The sequence below is a fragment of the Oncorhynchus clarkii genome, chromosome 13, assembly GCF_045791955.1.
Source record: "Oncorhynchus clarkii lewisi isolate Uvic-CL-2024 chromosome 13, UVic_Ocla_1.0, whole genome shotgun sequence".
NCBI classification, from domain to species: Eukaryota; Metazoa; Chordata; class Actinopteri; order Salmoniformes; family Salmonidae; genus Oncorhynchus; species Oncorhynchus clarkii.
Genome location: NC_092159.1, coordinates 14,019,165 through 14,046,639, shown reverse-complemented (window position 1 = coordinate 14,046,639; position 27,475 = coordinate 14,019,165).

The window sequence follows — 27,475 nt, the reverse complement described above, 5'->3', positions numbered from 1 at the left end:
CCTCTCCAATATACAGAACAATACATCCTCTCCAATATACAGAACAATATATCCTCTCCAATATACAGAACAATACATCCTCTCCAATATACAGAACAATACATCCTCTCCAATATACAGAACAATACATCCTCTCCAATATACAGAACAATATATCCTCTCCATTATACAGAACAATACATCCTCTCCAATATACAGAACAATATATCCTCTCCAATATACAGAACAATACATCCTCTCCAATATACAGAACAATACATCCTCTCCAATATACAGAACAATACATCCTCTCCAATATACAGAACAATATATCCTCTCCAATATACAGAACAATATATCCTCTCCAATATACAGAACAATATATCCCCTCTCCAATATACAGAACAATACATCCTCTCCAATATACAGAACAATACATCCTCTCCAATATACAGAACAATATATCCTCTCCAATATACAGAACAATACATCCTCTCCAATATACAGAACAATATATCCTCTCCAATATACAGAACAATACATCCTCTCCAATATACAGATCAATACATCCTCTCCAATATACAGAACAATACATCCTCTCCAATATACAGAACAATATTACTCCTCCAGAGCTACGGCCCTCTTTCTACAAAGTGTGTGTATATCTCAGTGTATATTGTATATGTATGTATATATGCTGTACATGAATACAAAGTATTAAACATTATGATTACAGGCCTCCCGGGTGGTGCAGTGGTTAAGGGCGCTGTACTGCAGCACCAGCTGTGCCATCAGAGTCCCTGGGTTCGCGCCCAGGCTCTGTCGTAACCGGCCGCGACCGGGAGGTCCGTGGGGCGACGCACAATTGGCCTAGCGTCGTCCAGGTTAGGGAGGGATTGGTCGGTAGGGATCTCCCTGTCTCATCGCGCACCAGCGACTCCTGTGGTGGGCCGGGCGCAGTGCGCGCTAGCCAAGGTTGCTCAGACACATTGGTGCGGAGGCTTCCGGGTTGGATGCGCGCTGTGTTACGAAGCAGTACGGCTGGTTGGGTTGTGTATCGGAGGACGCATGACATTCAGCCTTTGTCTCTCCCGAGCCCGTACGGGAGTTGTAGCAATGAGACAAGATAGTAGCTACTACAACAATTGGATACCACGAAATTGGGGAGAAAAAGGGGTAAAATTCAAAAAAACAAAAACAATTTGATTACAGAGTAAAAAACTCCCCCCTGAAAGCATGTCTTCCACCCCTTCCCACACCCCTTGCTTGTCAGTCGCCCCCCCCCCCCCCCCCCCCCCCCCCTCCAAACCCCCACATCTCTATCTGCCCGCCCATCACCCAACCTCCCAGAAGTATATAAGTCGTCTGACAGCAAAAGGAAACAGACAGATAAAGATAAAGACTTGGTGAGTGGATGGAGCAGAGTGGTGAGTCGCTAGCCGAGATTGAGTTTGCCTCATACGGAAGTCCTCAATACAGCTTCTAGGAGGAAATCAATATATGTTTAAGCTCCATGGTATAAGTCACACTGGATCTATGTCCTAAATGATATCCTATTCCCTATATAGTGCACTGCCTTTGACTATGGGCCCTGGGAGAAAGTAGTGCACTACATAAGGAATAGGGTGCCATTTGGTACTCAAGCCTATGGATCATAATGGACTGTCAGCCCCTGCATCCATAGCTCCATCCATGAATTTTACAGTGGCTGGTAGTTCAAGTCTTTATCCCCATCTTTCAGCTTTATTGGGCTGTCATTTTGTTGTTTTTCAAATAACGGAGTGGGCCTTTAATGCTACATCAAGGAGGAATTATGAATTGAGTTGCAAGTCCCTAGTATGAGTCAGACGAGCTAGGCTCATAAACTTCAGAGCACAGTGCAAATAATGTCATCCGTGCCTGCATTGAGGAAGACTATACGTAATATAGAGACAGTATCTGAAAGAACTGGGTCTCAGTTAGCTACCAAGGAAAGGATGGAGGGCAAACTTAGTCTAAGCAGTGAGTGACATTGTGAAAAAGTCATTCAAATACTGACGTTGGTTATTATACAGACCATCTATTGCAATAAAGGGGTCTGCTGTAGGCTAGTGATTTTGAAAGGTTTGACAGGATGAGAGAATGTTTCATTCTGATCCTAGATGTTTTCAATAGAACACACAACTTGCACCAAGAGTATCCTTTATGTTGTTGTTGTTGTTGTGACCTATTTCTTTAGTTAGCGACGTCCATCATCTCACAGAAACGTTGGTGTGAAAAGCGGTCAGCCGCCGAAAATAACAACCAACTTTTCTGGAACATTCCCTGAAGATTGGAAAGAAGGGCGAGCCATCCTTTGTTGTTGGAGGAAGTACATTCCCTTACCAGCTCAAAAACATTCCACGAAACAATTGGACATTTGTGTTGTGCCATGTGACTGTGTGTGATGTGTGAAAGTGTGTACAGAGGGGGAGAGGATTGAATATGAACTATAAATAATTTGGTGACTGCAAGAACCCCTGTAAGCGTCTTAGGGGAAATAAGGAAAGTAAAGAAAGGGATTTTACCTGTACCTAAGCCCTCATTCCACACGACTTCACAATAACAGAAGCTATAATTAATACAAAATGGCCGACGCTAGAAGGAACCACAGGGTCCAGTGGAGGGAAACCATGTCAGAGATCACCAACCCCACAGATGCAACAGAGATAAAGAAGTTCTATTAAAGAATCGGAACAAAATAATCTCTCTCTCCCTCCCCCTCTCTCTCTCTCTCTCTCTCTCTCTCTCTCTCTCTCTCTCTCTTTCTCTATCCTGTGTCAGGGGGGGATGGATGTGTCATTCCCTCTGCCTTATCCCTCTCTCTCTCTCTCTCTCCCTCTCTCTCTCTCTGTCTCTCTCTCTTTCTCTATCCTGTGTCAGGGAGGGATGGATGTGTCATTCCCTCTGCCTTATCCCTCTCTCTTCTCCTGCCATCGCTCTCTCTGACTCTATCACTCTACTCTCTGTGTCATCTCCCTCTACCCCTCTTCCATCCCTGCAGCTCTGACCCTCCCTCCCTCCCCCCTCCCTCTCTTCACCTGTGTGGGAGGCAGAAAGCCAAATCCACTCAGCCGGAATTAAAGGCAGCAGGACCACAGATTGCACCGGTCTACTCCTACCTCCCTAATCACACATAGACAGACAGCTCCACTCACCCAGAGCAGGGAGGGAGGGATGGAGGGGAGGTGGAGGTGGGGGGTTGGAGCACATCCACGTCATAGGAAGAGTTTCTCCTGACCCCCACCCACACACATGCGCACACACACACACACACACACACACACACACACACACACACACACACACACACACACACACACACACACACACACACACACACACACACACTCTCTCTCTCTATCGTCATCAGGAGCAGGTGTTGGAGTGTCCGAGAAATGGATTTGTCATTTGTGGCAGGCTTGACATAGCATGAGACAAGCACAAAGACAGATCCTATCTGGGTAACACCTACAGTACCGCCACTACGTCATAGAAACATATATTTGTCTTCTCTCTACCCTTCTGCTTTTAAAGAGGAACCAGAACAGTAAAGGATTTCCATTAGTGTTTTAATCGATAGGTTTTTGTGGGGGGTGTACAGTAGCTTCAATGCTATATTTAAAATTCCATTATAAACTGGGTGGTTTGAGCCCTGCATGCTAAGTGGCTGGAAGCCATGGGAAATTAGACTGTATACCACGGGTATGACAAAACATGTATTTTTACTGCTCTAATTAGGTTGTTAACCAGTTTATAACAGCAATAAGGCACCTCAGAGGTTTGTGATATATGGCCAGTATACCACAGCTAAGGGCTGTTCTTAGGCAAGACACAACGCAGAGATATACAGCACCTCCTCGGGCCTTATTGCTTAATTATAACAGTCAAGTCAAATTACACTTGATATTCTTACAGACAGAAGTAATGAGTTTTGGGGGGATTTATCTGAAGTAGGATGTCACACAGACAGAATGGAATTGATGCCCCCCTACTGAAACCACCACAACAAACCTTCTGTCTAATCTGACTCAGAAGTAACACTGTTTCCAATTTACGTAAGACACCACAATGGTTAGGCCGTGTAACTATCAGGGGGTGAAGAAGTATGCAATCATCAAAGTGCTATACACCACATACAGTAAGTCTTGAACAATTACATGTAGCTGCCACTGTGGGAGTTTTAAATTAGACATAGGCCTCTACAGTTGGCTGTCTAGGGGATGAGTTGGCAGGTGGGTTGGCAGACAGCTGTGGGTTTTGACATTCTCTCTCTCTTCTCTCTCTCTCTCTCTCTCTCTCTCTCTCTCTCTCTCTCTCTCTCTCTCTCTTCTATACCATCCTTCCTTTAACGTTGTCTCTTGAGGCTGGCGATGGAGCCGAAGTGAGTGACTCATACTGTCTGTAGTCACCGTCTAACTTCCCTTTTTTAGTGTATATGTGTGTGTATGAGTGTGTGTGTATGAGTGTGTGTGTGTGTGTGTGTGTGTGTGTGTGTGTGTGTGTGTGTGTGTGTGTGTGTGTGTGTGTGTGTGTGTGTGTGTGTGTGTGTGTGTGTGTGTGTGTGTGTGTGTGTGTGTGTGTGTGCGTAAGCGAGGGTGTGACTGTCTTTTCCTCTTCCCCATTGGGTAGGGAGAGAAATATGTGAGGGAGGACTGTGGTGGGACAGTTGTGGAGGAGGGAGGAAGGTGACACATCCTATAGCTTCGAGGCATCGGAGTTGCAATCTACTGTAGAGATAGCCTGCAGAGTTCTGTCCTACTATCCAGGTCTATGCTCAAACGGTTCGAGCTTCTACTTTTAAAAATCCATCTCCAGAAATAAGTCTCTCACTGTTGCCGCTTGTTATAGACCCCCCTCAGCTCCCAGCTGTGCCCTGGACACCATATGTGAAATAATTGCCCCACATCTATCATCAGCGTTCGTACTGTTTGGTGACCTAAAATAGGATATGCTTAACACAATCTAAGCTAGATACCCTCAATCTCACACAAATTATCAAGGAACCTACCAGGTACCATCCCAAATCCGTAAACATGGGCACCCTCATAGATATCATCCTTACCAACCTGCCTTCTAAATACACCTCTGCTGTTTTCAACCAGGATCTCAGTGATCACTGCCTCATTGCCTGCGTCCGTTATTGGTCCGCGGTAAAATGACCACCCCTCATCACTGTCAAACGCTCCCTAAAACACTTTAGCCTTTCTAATCAACCTGGCCCGGGTATCCTGGAAGGATATTGACCTCATCCCGTCAGTAGAGGATGCCTGGTTGTTCTTTTAAAGTGCCTTCCTCACCATCTTAAATAAGCATGCCCCTTTCAAAAAATGGAGAACTAAGAACAGATATAGCTCTTGGTTCACTCCAGACTTGACTGCCCTTGACCAGCACAAAAACATCCTGTGGTGCGCCTCACTAGCTTCGAATAGTCCCCGCGATATGCAACTTTTCAGGGAAGTCAGGAACCAATATACACAGTCAGTTAGGAAAGCAAAGGCTAGCTTTTTCAAACAGAAATTTGCATCCTGCAGCACTAATTCCCCCAAATTTTGGGACACTGTAAAGTCCATGGAGAATAAGAGCACCTCCTCCCAGCTGCCCACTGCACTGAGGCTAGGAAACACTGTCACCACCGAGAATTTCAATAGCATTTCTCTACGGCTGGCCACGCTTTCCACTTGGCTACCCCAACCCCGGCCAACAAAATCACTGAAGTTGGAGACATATCTCCCTCACTAACTTCAAGCATCGGCTGTCAGAGCAGCTTACTGATCGCTGCAGCTGTACACAGCCCATCTGTAAATAACCCATCCAACCAACTACCTACCTCATCCCCATATTTGTTTTTGTGTTTTCTACTTGTTTTCTTCAGTATTTCTACTTGCACATCCTCATCTGCACATCTATCACTCCAGTGTTAATTGCTAAATTGTAATTACTAATTTGTAATTACTAATTATTACTAATTATTATTATTATTAATGTTTACTGTTAATTTTATATAGGTTATTTAACTTTTGTTTATTATGTATTGCACTTTGCTTTGGCAATGTAAACGTATGTTTCCCATGCCAATAAAGCACTTTGAATTTAATTGAGAGAATAATTTGATCGTGCCTAACCCACTACCTTGACTAGTGAAGACTGATTCTGCCTAATAAGTGGCTGGCTGAGCTGCTAAGAAAAGGAATCGTTTTCACCACCAGACAATCAGTGACAAAAACCTCAGGAGATAGAGAGGTAGTTATCTAAACTCCTCTTTAAACCTCAGGAGGAAATAGAGAGGTAGCTATCTAAACTCCTCTTTAAACCTCAGGAGATAGAGAGGTAGCTATCTAAACTCCTCTTTAAACCTCAGGAGATAGAGAGGTAGCTATCTAAACTCCTCTTTAAACCTCAGGAGATAGAGGTAGTTATCTAAACGCCTCTTTAAATTATGAATCATAATGAGGAGGATAAATAATGGACATCTCAATTTTCAGGACCCCTATTTTTACCATGGGTGCCGTTTGTTGGTCGTGATTGCTTATAGTATAACCTTCTGGGTTCAAATCCAGGTTTCATGCACATCACAAGACTTTGTTAGCCTGCTGAGCTAAAGCCCTATGCATTACTAAGCAGGCAGTAATCAAACAGGCCAAAACTCTCCCAGACAGTCTTTCCTTTTCTAGTCTCAACCTCTCAGTTACCGGTGCTTTACTAGCATAATCATCATATAATGGAAACTATGGCAGCAGAAATCACAACAGAAAAAATCCCATTATAAGAGTGTCTCGCTTTTTCTCTGATCACATATAATTCACAGGAAATGTGAATTGTTATGTGGATTATAAATAATGGACATTTTTTGTAGCAGTTGAGACATTTATTTGTTAGGGGAAATCAATTCTGACATTTTAAAGTGAATATTTGAAACGGCAGAAGCCTTTTTGTATCTCAAAATTCTCAGCCACAAAAGAGTGATCAAATTAAGATCTTACATCTGTAATCTGTTCCGTTGGTGACTCATGGATTTGTCAGGGAGGCAGAGACAAATCAGAGGCAGAGGACGCATATGTGTGTGTGTGTTTGTTTGTGCGACTGTGTGTGCGAGTGCAAGGTTGTGTGTATATGTGCATGTGTGTGTGTACCCTTACACCACTAAGCCTGTGCGCTATCATCTGTGAGAAAATACCATTAATCGGCAGGGTAGGAGGGTAGCAGACAGCATTAGACACATGTGGGTCAGACGGGCTGGGAGAGAGAGACTGAGCTAAAATGCACCAATGGAGCAGTAGTGCACATTGTAAATCTGTGGAAGTCTGAACCATTGAATCACAATTAGAATGCTATGTGAGTCTAATTTTGGCTAGCTGAAGGATGCACCAAAACTGTAGTACAAATACAAGCATAAGTGGACTTCATGGAATCAGATCAGCTGTCAAAGTTTCTACAGTTACTCAAAGCACCAGTTGAATAAAATCCTTTCTGCCTCCCAGACCGAGAACAACAGAGCTGTCCTTTCTTTCAACCCGCTATGATCCAACTCAAACTGTATTTCAAACCTGAAAAACCTGAATCATATATGTAACAATAGGTCTGTCTGGAGGAAGTCCACAGAAAGCTTCTGTAATATCCCCTGGGCAATCACGGATGTTTCTAGCCGACGTGCTGTACTGATTCAGAGAATATCATCTGATTGGTTCCTTTGTTACTGTAAAGATTATTGCCTTCTCTGACATTAATGAGTAATAAAGGTGTAGAAACAGTAGCGATTTCTCATTCATATAATTAGGGCCTTTCCTAAAGCTGATTGGGGAAATCTCTGGGCCTGAATTCTGCCCTTAAAGAATGGTGTTGGAATGTACAGATGTCTCATTTGTTTTCTGTATGTTGTGATGGAGTCGGAAATGTATATATCCAATATAAAAGTATTTTCCTATATGCAAATCTCACAGCATTGACCTTAAAAGGCCCTATTTGTCTTACAACCAAGGAAGTTGAAGGCTGCTTTTGCAGCCTTGATAACCTTGTTATCAAAACCTCTTCATTCAGAAGTACCCTGGCTGCTGATTAGAGGGGCTAGACTTCTCTCACTCAGAAGTACCCTGGCTGCTGATTAGAGGGGCTAGACTTCTCTCACTCAGAAGTACCCTGGCTGCTGATTAGAGGGGCTAGACTTCTCTCACTCAGAAGTACCCTGGCTGCTGATTAGAGGGGCTAGACTTCTCTCACTCAGAAGTACCCTGGCTGCTGATTAGAGGGGCTAGACTTCTCTCACTCAGAAGTACCCTGGCTGCTGATTAGAGGGGCTAGACTTCTCTCACTCAGAAGTACCCTGGCTGCTGATTAGAGGGGGTAGACTTCTCTCACTCAGAAGACACGGGTAGGGTCGAGTGTTACCTTGGAAAGTACTGCAACAGACCACAGGTTAGCAAAAGAGCATATTGCAAGAGACATTTGTATTAGCATTAGCATTACACATTGCTAAAAGGTTAAAGAATCAACCAATTTCAAGAGCAAAGAGGACACTGCCTGCATGACTTGAATATTATGGCTCTCTTATCCCTCATTGGCTTGAAATTGACTTGGCGGTTACACTTACACTATTTGGATTGTCAGGAACGTTCCCTTGTAGATGCTCTTGTCATACTATCAACAAACTATCTGTTGATAAGCAACTGCTTGCTAAGGTTATGGTTAGGTTTAGAATAAGGGTTAGGGTAAGGGTTAAGGTTATGGTAAGGTTTAAGTTTAGGGTTAGGGTAAGTGTTAAGTTTAGGGTAAGGGTTAAGTTTAGGGGAAGGGTTAAGATTAGGGTAAGGGTTAGTATAAGGGTTAAGGTAAGGGTTAGGGTAAGTGTTAAGGTTAGGGTAAGGGTTAAGGTTAGGGTAAGTGTTAAGGTTATGGTTAGTATAAGGGTTCAGTTTAGGGTTAGTATAATGGTTAAGGTTAGGGTTAGTATAATGGTTAAGGTTAGGGTTAGTATAAGGGTTTGGTTTAGGGTTAGTAGATAGTTAGTTGAAATGTTACTGATAGTCTCCCCACTATCCTCCCCATCACCCGCCCACCTTCCTATTAACTTTGGTCAGCCAATCCCATATAATGTGGAGATGCGTATGTTAGCAGCCCTCGGCAGCCGGGTTCATTAACGTCTTGTTTGGCCAGGCCAGGGCTTTACGCGGTGACTCACTGGCCTTCCAGCCATTCACACACTCAAGTACACATACACACATGTACGTACGCAGGCACGTACGCAGGCATGCACACAGGCACGCACACAAGCACGCACACAGGCACGCACAAACAAGTACGCACACACACACACACACACACACACACACACACACACACACACACACACACACACACACACACACACACACACACACACACACACACACACACACACACACACTTATTAGCAGCTGCCATCATCAGGAGGAAGTTGATGACCTCAGTGGCGATGCCCATTTTAGGTCAAATTGACCAGAACTGAGCTGGTGCAGTTTTTTAGTGAGATCCTCTTCTCAGGCTGAAACACACGTAGGCTGGTTGGATGGAGAGTGAAAGGGTGAGAGATTCTAATGTAGTGTAAGGGGGGAAAGCAGAAGATACCAGCTGGTAGTCTTGTTGTAGCCGACAATGTGAAAGAAGCTACTTTGTCTCAACAGAGCTTTAAAATGTTAACCAATGAGAAAAATACTAGTGTTTCCCCTTCATTTAGATGCAAAGTGACACAGAGACTTTTAGTTTCTGTGGGGAGGTTAGATCACCTGTTAAACTTCCCATATGAAACATACACAGTGGTTTTCTTTTTTGCAACTTGTTTCCTGTTAAAGAGCATTTTATAGGAAATGTGTTTTCCATCACAGTGACTACAAACTGAGTAAGTTGTGCAACCAGAATGACATTAGAAATGTCTCTCAATACATTTCACAACCCATACGTAACCAGCCATGAAAAGGAGTCTCAGAAACCCACTGTAACTCTAAATACATTTTCCAATCCACACAAAACAACACAAAATGTGGATTCAGCACTAAAACTCGCTGGCTGCGATAAGAGAGGTTGTCCAAACATCAGTTTCCCCGACTGTAGAAGAAGAGGACAATGTTTGGCATGCGGGAGGAAACTGCTTCCTGTTGGCCCAGAACACACTTCCTGTTCACTTCCTGTCCTAGCAATGCTGAGTGACAACAGCACTTCCTGTAGGACAGGAAATGGCTGGGAGAAGCCTGTGGTGCCTTGGGCCTCTGGAACATACTGGAGCTAAACTAAACTGTGCCTTTAGAGTTTAGACAAAGGCCCCCCAAGGCCTGTTTCATTCTGAAGTCTAGGCATGTTTCAATACATTAATACAATACATTACATTGTGGTGCAGAACCACCAGTCCTGGCAACCATCATTGCGCACACCTGCTCCCCATCGTTTAGCACATCTGGACGTCATCACCACCCTGATGGTAGCCCTCAATAAGCCTCAGTCATCAGGCAGTATTGGTTTTGGTTACATTCAGTACGCTTCTCCTGTTTTGTATTTTCTTCGTGTTTATTATTATGAAACTCACTTTCTGCACCTGCTTCCTGACTCCCTGCATATACGTTACAACTGGGCCTCTAGATCAGGGTCCTTCAGGCCAATTTCATCTTTGAATATAGCATGTTATTCTAGTTAGCCCGTACATTGACCTACATCATTCTGGTTGCATTCTACAGGTTGTATCTACAGATGTAAGGTGAGAAGGTTAAAAATAAACCAGAACAAAATAGCTGGAATATTTCTTTACACATGTTATGTAGAAGTACTGGAAGATGAGTCATCTTCACTATTAGGCCTGTCAGTGAGTGGTAGGGTGTGAGGACAGCCCCCTTTCTGCATACTGCAGGGGTGGAATCCGCCAAGGTTGTAGTGAGAGTGAAACTACAGCAGCGAAACAGGCTTTTGTCAAAGCACGAAGCTCACATATCTGGGCTGGGTGGGGTGTGTGTCTCATGTGCGCAAAGGAAATACGCAAGTGTTTAGGAAATAAGCGGGGTGTAAGGCAACTGACACAAATGTGGTGTTTAGTGTGTGTGTGTGGGGGGGAGGGGGTTGGGTATTTGTGTGTGTGTGCGCATGTTGTGAAACCCTTATTTCTGCAGTAGTGAGAGACTACAAGCCTACACATGCTGATTTTACGATGAGGAATAATCATGGTATTGGGCCTGACGCTAAGGCATATCCTCAGTAATGGGAAGGAGTGTGACTTCCCAGTTCCCATCACTTGCATTTTATTCAAAGTAGAACATCAAATCATTTCCATATGTAAATGATAACTAACTATGACCTTATGCTACTGTCTGAGGGATTCAGTATCAACTCCTAAGGACAATTCTATATGACTACTATTCGATTCTGGCTGAACCTGAATGGCTATATCACATATTATATGAGTGACTACCATATTCTTACCTTCAGAGATATTGTCGTTTGAAGCTTTGGACAAGCTCAGTTTAGGTAACGCAGGTCAGTCCCTGATCTAACTGAAGGGTCTGAAACTGTGCAGGCCTACTTTGGTCCCATGTCCCACATCCACCAAGGTCCCCATCTTCTCTCAACCATGCCCCACCAGAGTGTCTCGAGGCTAGGGGAAGGAAGCCGTAGCGGGTGGGTCCAGGGCCAGGAGCTCCATGTTTATGTAATAACATCCTGCCTGCTGACTGCTGCCAACAGTGAATAATCTGCCCCCAATCTGTTCTGTTTCCCCGGTCGCTTGGCGTCTGCTCTACCACCCGCCACCCAGCCCTGCCAAGAATCAGCCTGGCACTGGCTGGTCCCAGATCTGCCTCTGCTTGAGCCGTCTCTGTCCATCAATGTCACGCCAAGAACCAGTCTGGTCCCAGATCTATTTGTGCTACAGCCAACGTAGTCATGCCTGGTTCTGGCTGGTCCCAGATCAGGATATACTTTAGTCAACTAACTGGCTACCGTCACGCCATACAATGGCTCTGGCTATCAGTGTCATGGCAGGGTTTGGCTGGTCCCAGATCTGTATGTTTTAGCCAACTGCTCTGACAATGAGTGTCATGGCAGGGTTTGGCTGGTCCCAGATCTATATGTTTTAGCAAACTGCTCTGATAATGAGTGTCATGGCAGGGCTTGGCTGGTCCCAGATCTGTATGTGCTGTTGTCAACTGCTATCGTTGTCATGCAATAAGTTAGCCTGGTCCTAGATCTGTGTGTGTTTCAGCCAACTCCTTTCATGCTATCATATAGCCTGGTCCCAGATCAGTATATGCTCTAGCAAACGTTGCCATGCCAAGAGCTAGCCTGGTCCAAGATCTCTATATACTTTAGCCAACTAACTGACCACCATCATGCCATACAATGGTATAATATGTTTGATTTAGCCTGGTCCCAGATCTGTATGATTTAGCCAACAGCTCTGACTATCAGTGCCATGGCAGGGTTTGGCTGAAGCCCCTACAGATCTGGGACCAGGCTATATCTTGGCCTGAAATAGAGAGTTACGCAGGAAGAGGATGCCACATATGTAGTCAGCATGCCTGGCTGTTAGCTAGATGTGATGAAAGAGTCTTGGCTGTAACGGGGGGGGGTGACAATGAAGAAGTGGGAGTGTGTATTAACACTCCGGATATAAAGTGCTGATTTGAAGTACAGTGTAGAGACTTGTAGTTGAATAAAATACAGGGAGAAAACCATGCAATCATATTAGAATGAGTGCTCTGGCTGACATTTTTGATAACAATAGCAAGGATAACGACGAGGACAGACTTGTTTGTGGGTGTGGTCAATCAAGAGCTGTGACTAAACCGCCTTACCGCTGTGTGTCATTGGCCAACGCCTCCGTAGACCACAACGCTTTCACTGGAGATCTCTCTTAATACTTATTCACCTGAGATAATGCTGTATGTGGAAGAACATCTACCTGCCTTAACATTCCCAGGCAGGATCCACAAACCATACCCGCAGGCCTGCTGATGAGTCAACCCAGAGACGGATGCCTCTAACTGGGGGAGACGTCTTGGTGACCTTGGGCTCTCCTGGAGAATTTCCAAACCCTCAGCGATGTGTAAAAGAGAAGTATGATAGAGAAGTATGATAGAGAAGTATGACAGAGAAGTATGATAGGGCCATTGAGAGAGATAAGGGGCTGTTTCCAGCTTCCTGTGTGTGTAATGGTTATGGTGGTGTAGCTTTGGGCAGGGAAGGTGGAAGAAGGGTTAATTTCTGATAGCAAAAATGGTGACTCAAATATTTGTCAACCACCTATTTTTCAGGGCCAATTAACAAGACTAAAACTGACTAAATAGACCCAGAAAAAAATATAACTAAACAAAAATGATTTTCATTTCAGTTGACTAAAACGAGACAAGACTCAAATCTGACTACTAAGTGCACTGGACAAGAGAATGAGAGCTTTTCAGTGATTAGCACAATTAAAATTAGCAGCACAGAGCAGTTCTGTTCAGCAGTGGGAAGGATGCACCACACCCGGAACACAGCCTAGTCTACATCCGTTTGTGAACTGCGGGGGAGCAAGTGATGAGTGTTGGCAGACAGGCACCAGGCAGACAGACAGGCACCACTTTGGCTCCGATATGGCAACTGCTCGGCATCTGACAGTAAGGCGCTACAGAGAGTAGTGCGTTCGGCCCAGTACATCACTGGGGTCAAGCTTTCTGCCATCCAGGACCTCTATACCAGGCGGTGTCAGAGGAAAGCCCATAAAATTGTCAGAGACTCCAGTCACCCAAAGGCAAGCGGTACCGGAGCGCCAAGTCTAGAACGAAAAGGCTTAACAGCTTCTACTCCCAAACCATAAGGTCGCCACCGGACAATTTACATTGACCCCCTCCCTTTTGTACACTGCTGTTACTCGCTGTTTGTTTGTTACCTATGAATAGTCAGTTCGCCCCCACCTACATGTACCGATTACCTCAACAAGCCTGTACCCCCGCACACTGACTGGGTACCGGTGCCCCCTGTATATAGCCTCGTTATTGCTATTCTTATTGTGTTACTTTCTGTTATTACTTTTTATTTTAGTCTACTTGGTAAATATTTTCTTCTTCTTGAACTGCACTGTTGATTAAGGGCTTGTAAGTAAAGCATTTCACGGTAAAGTCTACACTTGTTGTGTTCAAATATGTGACAAATAAAGTTTGATTTGATTTGATCTTTGGCTTCCCAGTAGCTAACCAGTCACCACCAGCCTTCTAGAAACCCGTTACCTGGTTAAGAAACACAAGCTGCTTTACCAAATGAATTAAAAACAATAGCAGCATTAAGTTTAATGGCAAAACATCAGTCTAGCTATATTTTTCTCTTCCTTGAGTATAAAAAAGTTTGGGAATTTGTAGTCTCGCTAAACCCTCGCACTTTCCCCACTGCGTTTCATTACCAGGTTCTGTAGCCAACACACTAGCCAGGTTTCCTTTTTCTCAGGGAAAACGGCTTGATTCTAGCCATTACTGTTCAAAAGATATGACCCATAATACCGGCGCTACGTTTGTTTCTTTCTATCGTGCATTGGTGGGTCACATCTTGCGTTCATAAAGCACATCGCAGGCTGTTCTAAAACAAGGTTACTTCGACCGTTAATAATTTGTTTAGGCTACACCTTGTTCAGTCATGTTACCTCATTAGCTAGCTATAGCTAACATCCTGGCGCGCGTTCAGCAGGACGCAACGTTTTGGAACATTAGAAATATGAAATGTAGAACTAACATGACTCTCTGACATGTTGAATAAGGGATAACGTGAAATTCATGGAATTTCTATCTGCAACGTTCAAGAACGTTTTGCACCTGAACGTTTCCATAACATTACCAGTACCCTATGTACAGACATTTGGCGGCACAGAAAGAAAGGACAATAGATAGGAAACAATTTATTGACTAAATTCCTCTTGCCACTACAATGTATCTGGCTGGGTAAATAACTTTAATTTGAGTTCATGTGAACCCTCGACCACATCACTGGGCGAAACAGGCATTATCTCTTATCTCCCATTCAAAGTCATTATCCCCGTACTACTTGCGGCTGTGGTGTCACACCCTGATCTGTTTCACCTGTCTTGTGCTTGTCTCCACCCCCCACCAGGTGTCTCCCATTTGTCCCCATTATTTCCTCTTTATTTATACCTATTTTTTCTGTTTGTCTGTTGCCAGTTCGTCTTGTCCCATCAAGTCCTACCAGCGCGTTTCTGTGGTCCCTTTGCTCTAGTTTCTGTTTGTCCTAGTCTTCCCAGTTCTGACCTTTCTGCGTGTCCTGATCCTGCCTGCCGTCCTGTACCTGCCTGTCTCTGACTTGGACGTCTCTTTGCCTGCCTTGACTTCCCTTTTGCCTGGCCCTTGTTCTATAATAAACTCTGAGACTCATACTATCCACCTCCTGTGTCTGCATTCTGGGTCTTAGCCTGAGCCTTGATCTGCAGCGTCTGGAACGTTGATAACAATGGTAATGACAACACTGAGTGACAGAGGTGCAACCCATACTACTGCCAATACTTTACAGCACCATCTGGGGATTGTGCTTCTCTCTCTCAAATGAAAGGGCATTTAGTTGACTAAAATGGCCTACTGTTTTTGTCATTTTGACAATAGCTAAATCAATATTCGAATGACAAAAATGTAACTAAGACGTCAAAATGACTAATACTAGACTAAATCTAAAGAAGAGTGTGAAAATGAACGCTGGGTGGAAGAGGTTGGGCCGTAACATCCACAATGTACAATAATGATGGCTGATTCATTCACTACAATGCACCTGCATGCACAAGAGTCTGTTTGTGTGTGTGTGTGTGTGTGTGTGTTTGCATGGTATCGCCTGTATGTTCGCACAGGTGATCTTCCATGTGTGTGTGTGTCATTCCGAGGTCTCCATCAATATATGACTGCATGACTCCTCCAAAGCCCTCTCTGATGACGCACATCTCAACAGGCTCAGCTCTGTATTACATATCTTCCTCATCTCCCTGCCCTATTTATTAAGAGCCCCTCATATATACGTGCGTGTGTGTGTGTGTGTGTAGGTGATGACCGTTGAGGCCAATGAACTCTTCTGTAATATGATCATAACACTGTCAGGTTTTAGTGTTTTAAACCAGACAGGATAATGTGTGTGTGTGTGTGTGTGTGTGTGTGTGTGTGTGTGTGTGTGTGTGTGTGTGTGTGTGTGTGTGTGTGTGTGTGTGTGTGTGTGTGTGTGTGTGTGTGTGTGTGTGTGTGTGTGTGTGTGTGTGTGTGCCCAATATGGGCAGAACACTGTCAGCTTTTAATGTCAGCCAGACACGACAATGTTGTTATACCATTATTGCGTTATTATTTAACATTTATAACATTGCCAACGCCATGCTGCAAATTTGATCACTGTGACTGTTCTGATATGTGACTTGACTCAATGGAATTGATTGTGTTTGATGTGTTTTGCCTGAACAAGATGGTGGTTCTGTCTAACGTTTGACTCATGGCATAGTGGCGCGCACACACACACACACACATACACACACACACACACACACACACACACACACACACACACACACACACACACACACACACACACACACACACACACACACACACACACACACACACACACAGAGCTCCTGGCCATGGAACTACCAGCTCTGGCTTCCTTCGCCCAGCCTCGAGACACTCTGGTGGGGCACTGTGGAGAAGAGAAGTGGGCCTGGGTGGATATGGGTCCAAAGCAGGCTTGCACAATCTAAACCACTTCACTTGGATCAGGGACTGATCTTTGCAACCCACATTCTGTGGACAGACTTTCTTGTTGTTGTGGTCAACTAAGCCACCATACTTCTGTGTCATTGGTCAACAATCGGGGTTGGGTAGGTTACTTTCTAAATGTAATCCGTACAGTTGCTAGTTACCTGGCCAAAATTGTAATCAGTAACGTAACTTTTGGATTGCCCAAACTCAGTTACGTAATCTGATTACTTTCAGTTACTTTCCCCTTAAGAGACATTAGAAGAAGACAAAAATGATCCATCAAACACATTTGGTGTCATCATAGTGGTTTCTGACTTGTGGTTAGACTCATTCAGCTGGAACAAACTTAAAGATCTGACCCTTTTTTTCAATTTTCACCTAAAATGACATACCCAAATCTAACTGCCTGTTGCTCAGGACCTGAAGCAAGGATATGCATATTCTTGATACCATTTGAAAGGAAACACTTTGAAGGAATGTAGGAGAATATTACACATTAGATCTGGTAAAAGATAATACAGAGAAAAAACATGCTTTTTTTATACCATCATCTTTGAAATGCAAGAGAAAGGCCATAATGTATTATTCCAGCCCAGGCGCAATTTAGATTTTGCCCACTAGACAGCAGCAGTGTATGTACAACGTTTTAGACTGATCCAATGAACCATTGCATATCTGTTCAAAATGTTGTATTAAGACTGCCCAAGTGTGCCTAATTGGTTTATTAATATATTTTCAAGTTCATAATTGTGCACTCTCCTCAAACAATAGCATGGTATTATTTCACTGTAAAAGCTACTGTAAATTGGACAGTGCAGTTAGATGAACAATAATTTAAGCTTTCTGCCCATATCAGATGTCCTGGGATTTTTTTTTGTTATTTACAACCTCATGCTAATCACATTAGCCTACGTTAGCTCAACCGTCCCGCGGGGGGGGGGGGGGGGGGGGGGAGGACCGATCCCATAAGGATAAACTTGTACCTTTTGTCAATGCTGAATTGAATGTCATTGAGAAAACAGAAATTTGTCATAATGGATATTTTTTTCTTGCAAACATCCTTTCTGAATTTAAAAGTAATCCAAGAAGTAATCATCTAGTTTTTCAAAAGTATCTGTAATCTGATAACAATATCTTTCTGGTAACATAACTGATTACAAGTACAGTTTTTTTGTAATCAGCTTAAGTACCCTGCCATTGCCTCTATAGACCACACCCCTTTAACTGGAAATCTATCCGTATTCTAATTCACCTGTGAAGATGCTATCTGTTTCAGTAACATCTTCCTGTTTTAACACTCCCTGTAAATTACAGGAACTCTTTCCTTTCTCTACCAATTCACCTGACATGATCTATGTCAGCAAGTCTACCTGCATTAACACTCCCAGGCATGAACCAGGAACCATGCCCCCCAGGGCCTTCTGATGAGTCAACCCAGCTGGATGAGTCAATCCAACTGGGGGATCTTTTCCTGGGGCTCTCCTGGGGGAAGAGAGAGGGAATGATAACTCACCTCCAGAACCTCAGAGATGGATAAAACAACAGTATGAAAGATGTCTATTTTGAGTTCCTTGCTTGCGTATTGTAGCATATTGTCCGTATGGTAGTATATTGTCCGTATGGTAGTATATTGTCCATATGGTAGTATATTGGTAGTATATTGTCCATATGGTAGTATATTGTCCGTATGGTAGTATATTGCCCGTATGGTAGTATACTGGTAGTATATTGTCCATATGGTAGTATATTGGTAGCATATTGTCTGTATGGTAGTATATTGTCCATATGGTAGTATACTGGTAGTATATTGTCCATATGGTAGTATATTGGTAGCATATTGTCTGTATGGTAGTATATTGTCCATATGGTAGTATACTGGTAGTATATTGTCCATATGGTAGTATATTGTCCGTATGGTAGTATATTGCCCGTATGGTAGTATACTGGTAGTATATTGTCCATATGGTAGTATATTGGTAGTATATTGTCTGTATGGTAGTATATCGATAGTATATTGTCCGTATGGTAGAATATTGGTAGTATATTGTCCATACAATAGTATATTGTCCGTATGGTAGTATATTGGTAGTATATTGTCTGTATTGTAGTATATTGTCCGTATGGTAGTATATTGGTAGTATATTGTCCGTATGGTAGTATATTGTCAGTATGGTAGTATATAGCTAGTGTATTGTAGTATATTGTCCGTAGTATATTGTCTGTATTGTAGTATATTGTCCGTGCGATAGTATATTGTCCGTATGGTAGTATATTTTCTGTATTGTAGTATATTGTCCATATGGTAGTATATTGGTAGTATATTGTCCGTATGGTAGTATATTGTCCGTATGGTAGTATATTGCCCGTATGGTAGTATATTGCCTGTATGGTAGTATATTGTCCGTATGGTAGTATATTGGTAGTATATTGTCTGTAATGTAGTATATTGTCCGTATGGTAGTATACTGGTAGTATATTGTCCATATGGTAGTACATTGGTAGTATATTGTCTGTATGGTAGTATAATGATACTATATTGTCCGTATGATAGTATATTGGTAGTATATTGTCCATACAATAGTATATTGTCCGTATGGTAGTATATTGGTAGTATATTGTCTGTATTGTAGTATATTGTCCGTATGGTAGTATATTGGTAGTATATTGTCCGTATGGTAGTATATTGTCAGTATGGTAGTATATAGCTAGTGTATTGTAGTATATTGTCCGTAGTATATTGTCTGTATTGTAGTATATTGTCCGTACAGTAGTATATTGTTTGTATGGTAGTATATTGTCTGTATTGTAGTATATTGTCCATATGGTAGTATATTGGTAGTATATTGTCCGTATGGTAGTATATTGTCCGTATGGTAGTATATTGGTAGTATATTGTCCGTACGGTAGTATATTGTCCGTATGGTAGTATATTGTCTGTATTGTAGTATATTGTCCTTATGGTAGTATATTGGTAGTATATTGTCCGTATGGTAGTATATTGTCTGTATTGTAGTATATTGTCCATATGGTAGTATATTGGTAGTATATTGTCCGTATGGTAGTATATTGTCCGTATGGTAGTATATTGTCTGTATTGTAGTATATTGTCCGTATGGTAGTATATTGGTATTATATTGTCCGTATGGTAGTATATTGGTAGTATATTGTCTGTATTGTAGTATATTGTCCATATGGTAGTATATTGGTAGTATATTGTCCGTATGGTAGTATATTGTCCGTATGGTAGTATATTGTCCGTATGGTAGTATATTGGTAGTATATTGTCCGTATGGTAGTATATTGTTCATACGGTAGTATATTGGCCGTATGGTAGTATATTGTACGTACGGTAGTATATTGTGCCAGGTGGAAGGGGTTGGGCCCACGCACACAAAATGTGCAACTGTGCTGCTGATGGCTGATTCATACACTACCACGCTTCTCTCCTGCACCTGCATGCACAAGAGTGTGTGTGTGTGTGTGTGGGTGGGTGCGTGCGTGCATGTATGTGTGTGGTTTGGTTTTATTATCCTTGTGGGGACCAGAAGTCCTCACAAGGATAGTAAAGCAAGAATCATTTTGACAAGTGGGGACCAGGTCCCCACAAGGAAAAATTATATTTTAGATTTAGGGTTAGGTTTAAGGATTAGGGTTACAATTAGGGTTAGGATTAAGTTTAGGGGCTAGGTTTAGTTTTACAGTTAGGTTTAGGAGTTAGGGATTAGTGCTTTGGGGTTAGGGTTAGGTTTAGGGTTAGGGTTTAGGAAAAAAATGGAGAATAAATGGGAATACATTTTTGGGTCCCCACAAGGATAGTAAAACAAATGTGTGTGTGTGTGTTTCATTCCACAGTCCCTGTCAATAGACAAACTGCATGACTCTTCCAAAGCCCTCTGATGACGCACAACAGGCTCAGCTCTTTCCAAGAGGAATCTCTTCCCCATCTCCCCACCATGTTTATTAAAGGCTCCGTATATACTGTATGATCATAACACCGTCAGCTTTTAATGTTGCAAACCAGACAGGACTGTAACAGAATTATTACAGGGTTACATTATTAGAACAAAATTATAACGGTATTGCTAATGCTATGTGACTCCATACCAAATCCAATATGTGACTTGACTCAACGGAAATGATTGTGTTCGATGTGTTTTGCCCAAACAAGATGGGGTTCTGTCTAATGTTTGACTCACACGTTAGACACAGAAAGAAAGACATGCAGACAGACATGCAGACAGACATGCAGACAGGCAGGCAGCCAGGCAGGCAGGCAGGCAGGCAGGCGAGATATTCCTCTCAGCCCAGTTGGCACAGCTTGTTATTACTGCTCTGGAGCCTATTCAGCCTAAAACCTTCCCCTGCCACAGTAAGCGTGCACACACACGCACGTACGCACGCACACACGCACACACACGCACACACACACACACATACACACACAGAGAATCACATTAATACATAATCCAGCAACAGTGAGTCAGAAGTGAATCCTCCATGTCCATCTCCCTCCAGCAGCCTTCTCTCCTCCATGTCCATCTCCCTCCAGCAGCCTTCTCTCCTCCATGTCCATCTCCCTCCAGCAGCCTTCTGTCCTCCATGTCCTTCTCCCTCCAGCAGCCTTCTCTCCTCCATGTCCATCTCCCTCCAGCAGCCTTCTCTCCTCCATGTCCATCTCCCTCCAGCAGCCTTCTGTCCTCCATGTCCATCTCCCTCCAGCAGCCTTCTGTCCTCCATGTCCATCTCCCTCCAGCAGCCTTCTGTCCTCCATGTCCATCTCCCTCCAGCAGCCTTCTCTCCTCCATGTCCATCTCCCTCCAGCAGCCTTCTCTCCTCCATGTCCATCTCCCTCCAGCAGCCTTCTCTCCTCCATGTCCATCTCCCTCCAGCAGCCTTCTCTCCTCAATGTCCATCTCCCTCCAGCAGCCTTCTCTCCTCCATGTCCATCTCCCTCCAGCAGCCTTCTCTCCTCCATGTCCATCTCCCTCCAGCAGCCTTCTCTCCTCCATGTCCATCTCCCTCCAGCAGCCTTCTCTCCTCCATGTCCATCTCCCTCCAGCAGCCTTCTCTCCTCCATGTCCATCTCCCTCCAGCAGCCTTCTCTCCTCCATGTCCATCTCCCTCCAGCAGCCTTCTCTCCTCCATGTCCATCTCCCTCCAGCAGCCTTCTCTCCTCCATGTCCATCTCCCTCCAGCAGCCTTCTCTCCTCCATGTCCATCTCCCTCCAGCAGCCTTCTCTCCTCCATGTCCATCTCCCTCCAGCAGCCTTCTGTCCTCCATGTCCATCTCCCTCCAGCAGCCTTCTCTCCTCCATGTCCTTCTCCCTCCAGCAGCCTTCTCTCCTCCATGTCCATCTCCCTCCAGCAGCCTTCTCTCCTCCATGTCCATCTCCCTCCAGCAGCCTTCTGTCCTCCATGTCCATCTCCCTCCAGCAGCCTTCTGTCCTCCATGTCCATCTCCCTCCAGCAGCCTTCTCTCCTCCATGTCCATCTCCCTCCAGCAGCCTTCTCTCCTCCATGTCCTTCTCCCTCCAGCAGCCTTCTCTCCTCCATGTCCATCTCCCTCCAGCAGCCTTCTGTCCTCCATGTCCATCTCCCTCCAGCAGCCTTCTCTCCTCCATGTCCATCTCCCTCCAGCAGCCTTCTCTCCTCCATGTCCATCTCCTTCCAGCAGCCTTCTCTCCTCCATGTCCATCTCCCTCCAGCAGCCTTCTCTCCTCCATGTCCTTCTCCCTCCAGCAGCCTTCTCTCCTCCATGTCCTTCTCCCTCCAGAAGCCTTCTCTCCTCCATGTCCATCACCCTCCAGCAGCCTTCTCTCCTCCAGGTCCATCTCCCTCCAGCAGCCTTCTCTCCTCCATGTCCTTCTCCCTCCAGCAGCCTTCTCTCCTCCATGTCCATCTCCCTCCAGCAGCCTTCTCTCCTCCATGTCCATCTCCCTCCAGCAGCCTTCTCTCCTCCATGTCCTTCTCCCTCCAGCAGCCTTCTCTCCTCCATGTCCATCTCCCTCCAGCAGCCTTCTCTCCTCCATGTCCATCTCCCTCCAGAAGCCTTCTCTCCTCCATGTCCATCTCCCTCCAGCAGCCTTCTCTCCTCCATGTCCTTCTCCCTCCAGCAGCCTTCTCTCCTCCATGTCCTTCTCCCTCCAGCAGCCTTCTCTCCTCCAGGTCCATCTCCCTTCAGCAGCCTTCTCTCCTCCAGGTCCATCTCCAGAGTCTCTTCCAGACACTATTAGGGCTGCCGAGTCTCTTCCAGACACTACTAGGGCTGTAGAGTCTCTTCCAGACACTATTAGGGCTGCAGAGTCTCCTCCAGACACTATTAGGGCTGCAGAGTCTCTTCCAGACACTACTAGGGCTGCAGAGCCTCTTCCAGACACTACTAGGGCTGCAGAGCCTCTTCCAGACGCTACTAGGGCTGCAGAGTCTCTTCCAGACACTATTAGGGCTGCAGAGTCTCTTCCAGACACTACTAGGGCTGCAGAGTCTCTTCCAGACACTACTAGGGCTGCAGAGTCTCCTCCAGACACTATTAGGACTGCAGAGTCTCTTCCAGACACTACTAGGGCTGCAGAGCCTCTTCCAGACACTATTAGGACTGCAGAGTCTCTTCCAGACACTACTAGGGCTGCAGAGTCTCTTCCAGACACTATTAGGACTGCAGAGTCTCTTCCAGACACTACTAGGGCTGCAGAGTCTCTTCCAGACACTATTAGGACTGCAGAGTCTCTTCCAGACACTACTAGGGCTGCAGAGTCTCTTCCAGACACTACTAGGGCTGCAGAGTCTCTTCCAGACACTACTAGGGCTGCAGAGTCTCTTCCAGACACTACTAGGGCTGCAGAGTCTCTTCCAGACACTACTAGGGCTGCAGAGTCTCTTCCAGACACTACTAGGGCTGCAGAGTATCTGGCCTCCTTTAAGACACAGCTCAAGACCGTGCTGTTCAGAAAAGCTTTGAAGGACCTCTGCTAATTCTGTTCTAATGTCCTCCAGATCTGACCACACCTGTATACAGCTTTGATTGTTGTATGTGTTCTATGTTCTATGTTTTGTGTTTTGGATTGTTTTTAATTATTATTATTATTATTATCATTATTTTTTTAATCCGCCTTGGGTCTGAGAAAAGTGCTTGAGGTGTTCTTCCAACTGAAATGTATTATTATTATTATTCTAAAGCTTGTGAAATACACAAGGAAGAAAAGAAGACAGAAAGAGAGGGAACAGAAAGTGTTTCCTGATGAAAGATGAAAAGACAGGGATGACAGGCCTGAGACTGTGTATGATGGCAGGGTGTGTGTGTGCATGCATGTGTCTGCGTGGTGTGATGGCATTGTGACCACGACGAGCCAAATTGGCACGATGACGTCACAGGAAATGACCCATTCCAATGACCCTAAGAAAAATGATGAAGCCCTTCCAAACGTCACCCAGTCGCTGCACAATGGTGGCGTCATCATGTTACATCACTGTGGTTCTGCCTGGCCGACTGGCTGACATAAACAGAAAAACTGTCTGTGTCCCAAATGGCACCCTACTCCCTATGTAGTGCACTACTTCTGAGCAGCGCCCATAGGGCCATAGAGCTCTGGTCAAAAGTAGTTCATACATAGGGCAGTGGTTTCCAACTCCAGTTCCCCAACAGTACACATTCTGATTGTGACCCTGGACAAGCACATCTGATTCAACTTGCCAACTAATCATCAAGCCCTCAATGAGTTGAATCATGTATGTTTGTCCGGGGTACTTGAGAAGCGAAGTTGGGACCCACTGGTATAGGAGAGTAGGGTTCCATTGGGGACACAATCTGTTGGCCCAAATGTCTTCTTCACAGAGAAAGTGCAGAGAGACAGTGCATTTTGGATACTTGATTTTCTCAGACATTACAAATAATGTGGCGTCTAGAGGCTGTGGCAGTGGTGCCACAGACACAGACAGACACAGAGAAACACACACACACACACACACACACACACACACACACACACACACACACACACACACACACACACACACACACACACACACACACACACACACACACACACACACACGCACAGAGTGAGTCACCCTGCATTTCCGGTTGGTCATGTAAATGGAGTCACAGAGATCAAAGTGCAGAGATCAAAGCTAGAGTGTGTGTGTGTGTGTGTGTGTGTGTGTGTGTGTGTGTGTGTGTGTGTGTGTGTGTGTGTGTGTGTGTGTGTGTGTGTTACACCAGAAGCAGAGATGTGACACGTGCTTGATTTCTCACCCAACTCATTTGTCATTATTGGGCCTGAAAGATGATGTGGATGATGTAGATGTCTGTCACAAGATGAAAACATCGGAACAACATTCAACCAGAGCAGCTTCCGATGTTTGGAGATCTTCTTGTTTTTATATGATATGGTTCAGGGATTTACAAGGAGTGTTTAGAATGGAGCGACTGACAAATGACTGCCTTTAAATCCCTTCCTCACTGCAGAGGGCAGTAATAATCACACTCCCACAGTGTAATAATAATAATCACACTCCCACAGTGTAATAATAATAATCACACTACCACAGTGTAATAATAATAATAATAATAATCACACTCCCACAGTGTAATAATAATAATAATAATCACACTCCCACAGTGTAATAATAATAATAATAATCACACTCCCACAGTGTAATAATAATAATAATAATCACACTCCCACAGTGTAATAATAATCACACTCCCACAGTGTAATAATAATAATAATCACACTACCACAGTGTAATAATAATCACACTCCCACAGTGTAATAATAATCACACTCCCACAGTGTAATAATAATAATAATCACACTCCCACAGTGTAATAATAATCACACTCCCACAGTGTAATAATAATCACACTCCCACAGTGTAATAATAATAATAATCACACTACCACAGTGTAATAATAATCACACTCCCACAGTGTAATAATAATAATAATCACACTCCCACAGTGTAATAATAATAATAATCACACTACCACAGTGTAATAATAATCACACTCCCACAGTGTAATAATAATAATAATAATCACACTCCCACAGTGTAATAATAATCACACTCCCACAGTGTAATAATAATCACACTCCCACAGTGTAATAATAATAATAATCACATTCCCACAGTGTAATAATAATCACACTCCCACAGTGTAATAATAATCACACTCCCACAGTGTAATAATAATAATAATAATCACACTCCCACAGTGTAATAATAATCACACTCCCACAGTGTAATAATAATAATAATCACACTCCCACAGTGTAATAATAATAATAATAATCACACTACCACAGTGTAATAATAATCACACTCCCACAGTGTAATAATAATAATAATCACACTCCCACAGTGTAATAATAATCACACTCCCACAGTGTAATAATAATCACACTCCCATAGTGTAATAATAATAATAATCACACTCCCACAGTGTAATAATAATAATAATCACATTCCCACAGTGTAATAATAATCACACTCCCACAGTGTAATAATAATCACACTCCCACAGTGTAATAATAATCACACTCCCACAGTGTAATAATAATCACACTCCCACAGTGTAATAATAATAATAATAATCACACTCCCACAGTGTAATAATAATCACACTCCCACAGTGTAATAATAATAATAATCACACTCCCACAGTGTAATAATAATCACACTCCCACAGTGTAATAATAATCACACTACCACAGTGTAATAATAATCACACTCCCACAGTGTAATAATAATAATAATCACACTACCACAGTGTAATAATAATCACACTCCCACAGTGTAATAATAATAATAATAATAATCACACTCCCACAGTGTAATAATAATAATAATCACACTACCACAGTGTAATAATAATAATAATCACACTACCACAGTGTAATAATAATCACACTACCACAGTGTAATAATAATCACACTACCACAGTGTAATAATAATCACACTCCCACAGTGTAATAATAATCACACCACCACAGTGTAATAATAATCACACTCCCACACTGTAATAATAATAATAATCACACTACCACAGTGTAATAATAATCACACTACCACAGTGTAAGGGCAGATCCTCAAGAATTCAGAGTACAGCAGAAGATTAGTTATCCTAGTCTGTCCGTCATTATCCTAATCTCACTGTAGCCAGCTGTACAGATATCTTAATTGGTAGGCAGGTTTATAGCTACAGACACCTGTACCAATAAGGCTAAGCTAAGACCAGTGGAACGATTTATTTTATTTAAGCAGTAGAGACTTATCAAGTTCGCAAGTTCACGTTAATTAGGGTTAGATCAAAAAAAAGGTACAGTCGAGGGTGTTCTCTCAAAACCTCTACAAGAACTGTGGTGGAGTGAAAAGGCTCTTACCAGCAGAACAATTCAGCTCCACAGTAGGATGAATGTGACCAACAGTATAGTCACACTTCACCTATTCAGTTGGTAGATAAGAGTGTGTGTGTGTGTGTAGAGATTGCTCAGGAGATATGTGAAATGTCACTGTAACGGTTGTTAACAATGACTGGTGGTTACGTAATAGGGGTTGGTGTTGAGAGGTCAAACGATGAAGGAAAGACACACACACACAGACATTAGTCACACTTCGCTGTGGCCTATGGGTTGAAACTCTGTAGGAGGTTAGTGATCACATGAAATATATATATGTCTGTGTGTCAACCTGAAGATTAGCCTTAATGAGATATTCAGTTGGTAGATACGTGTGTGTGTGTGTGTGTGTAGTGTGT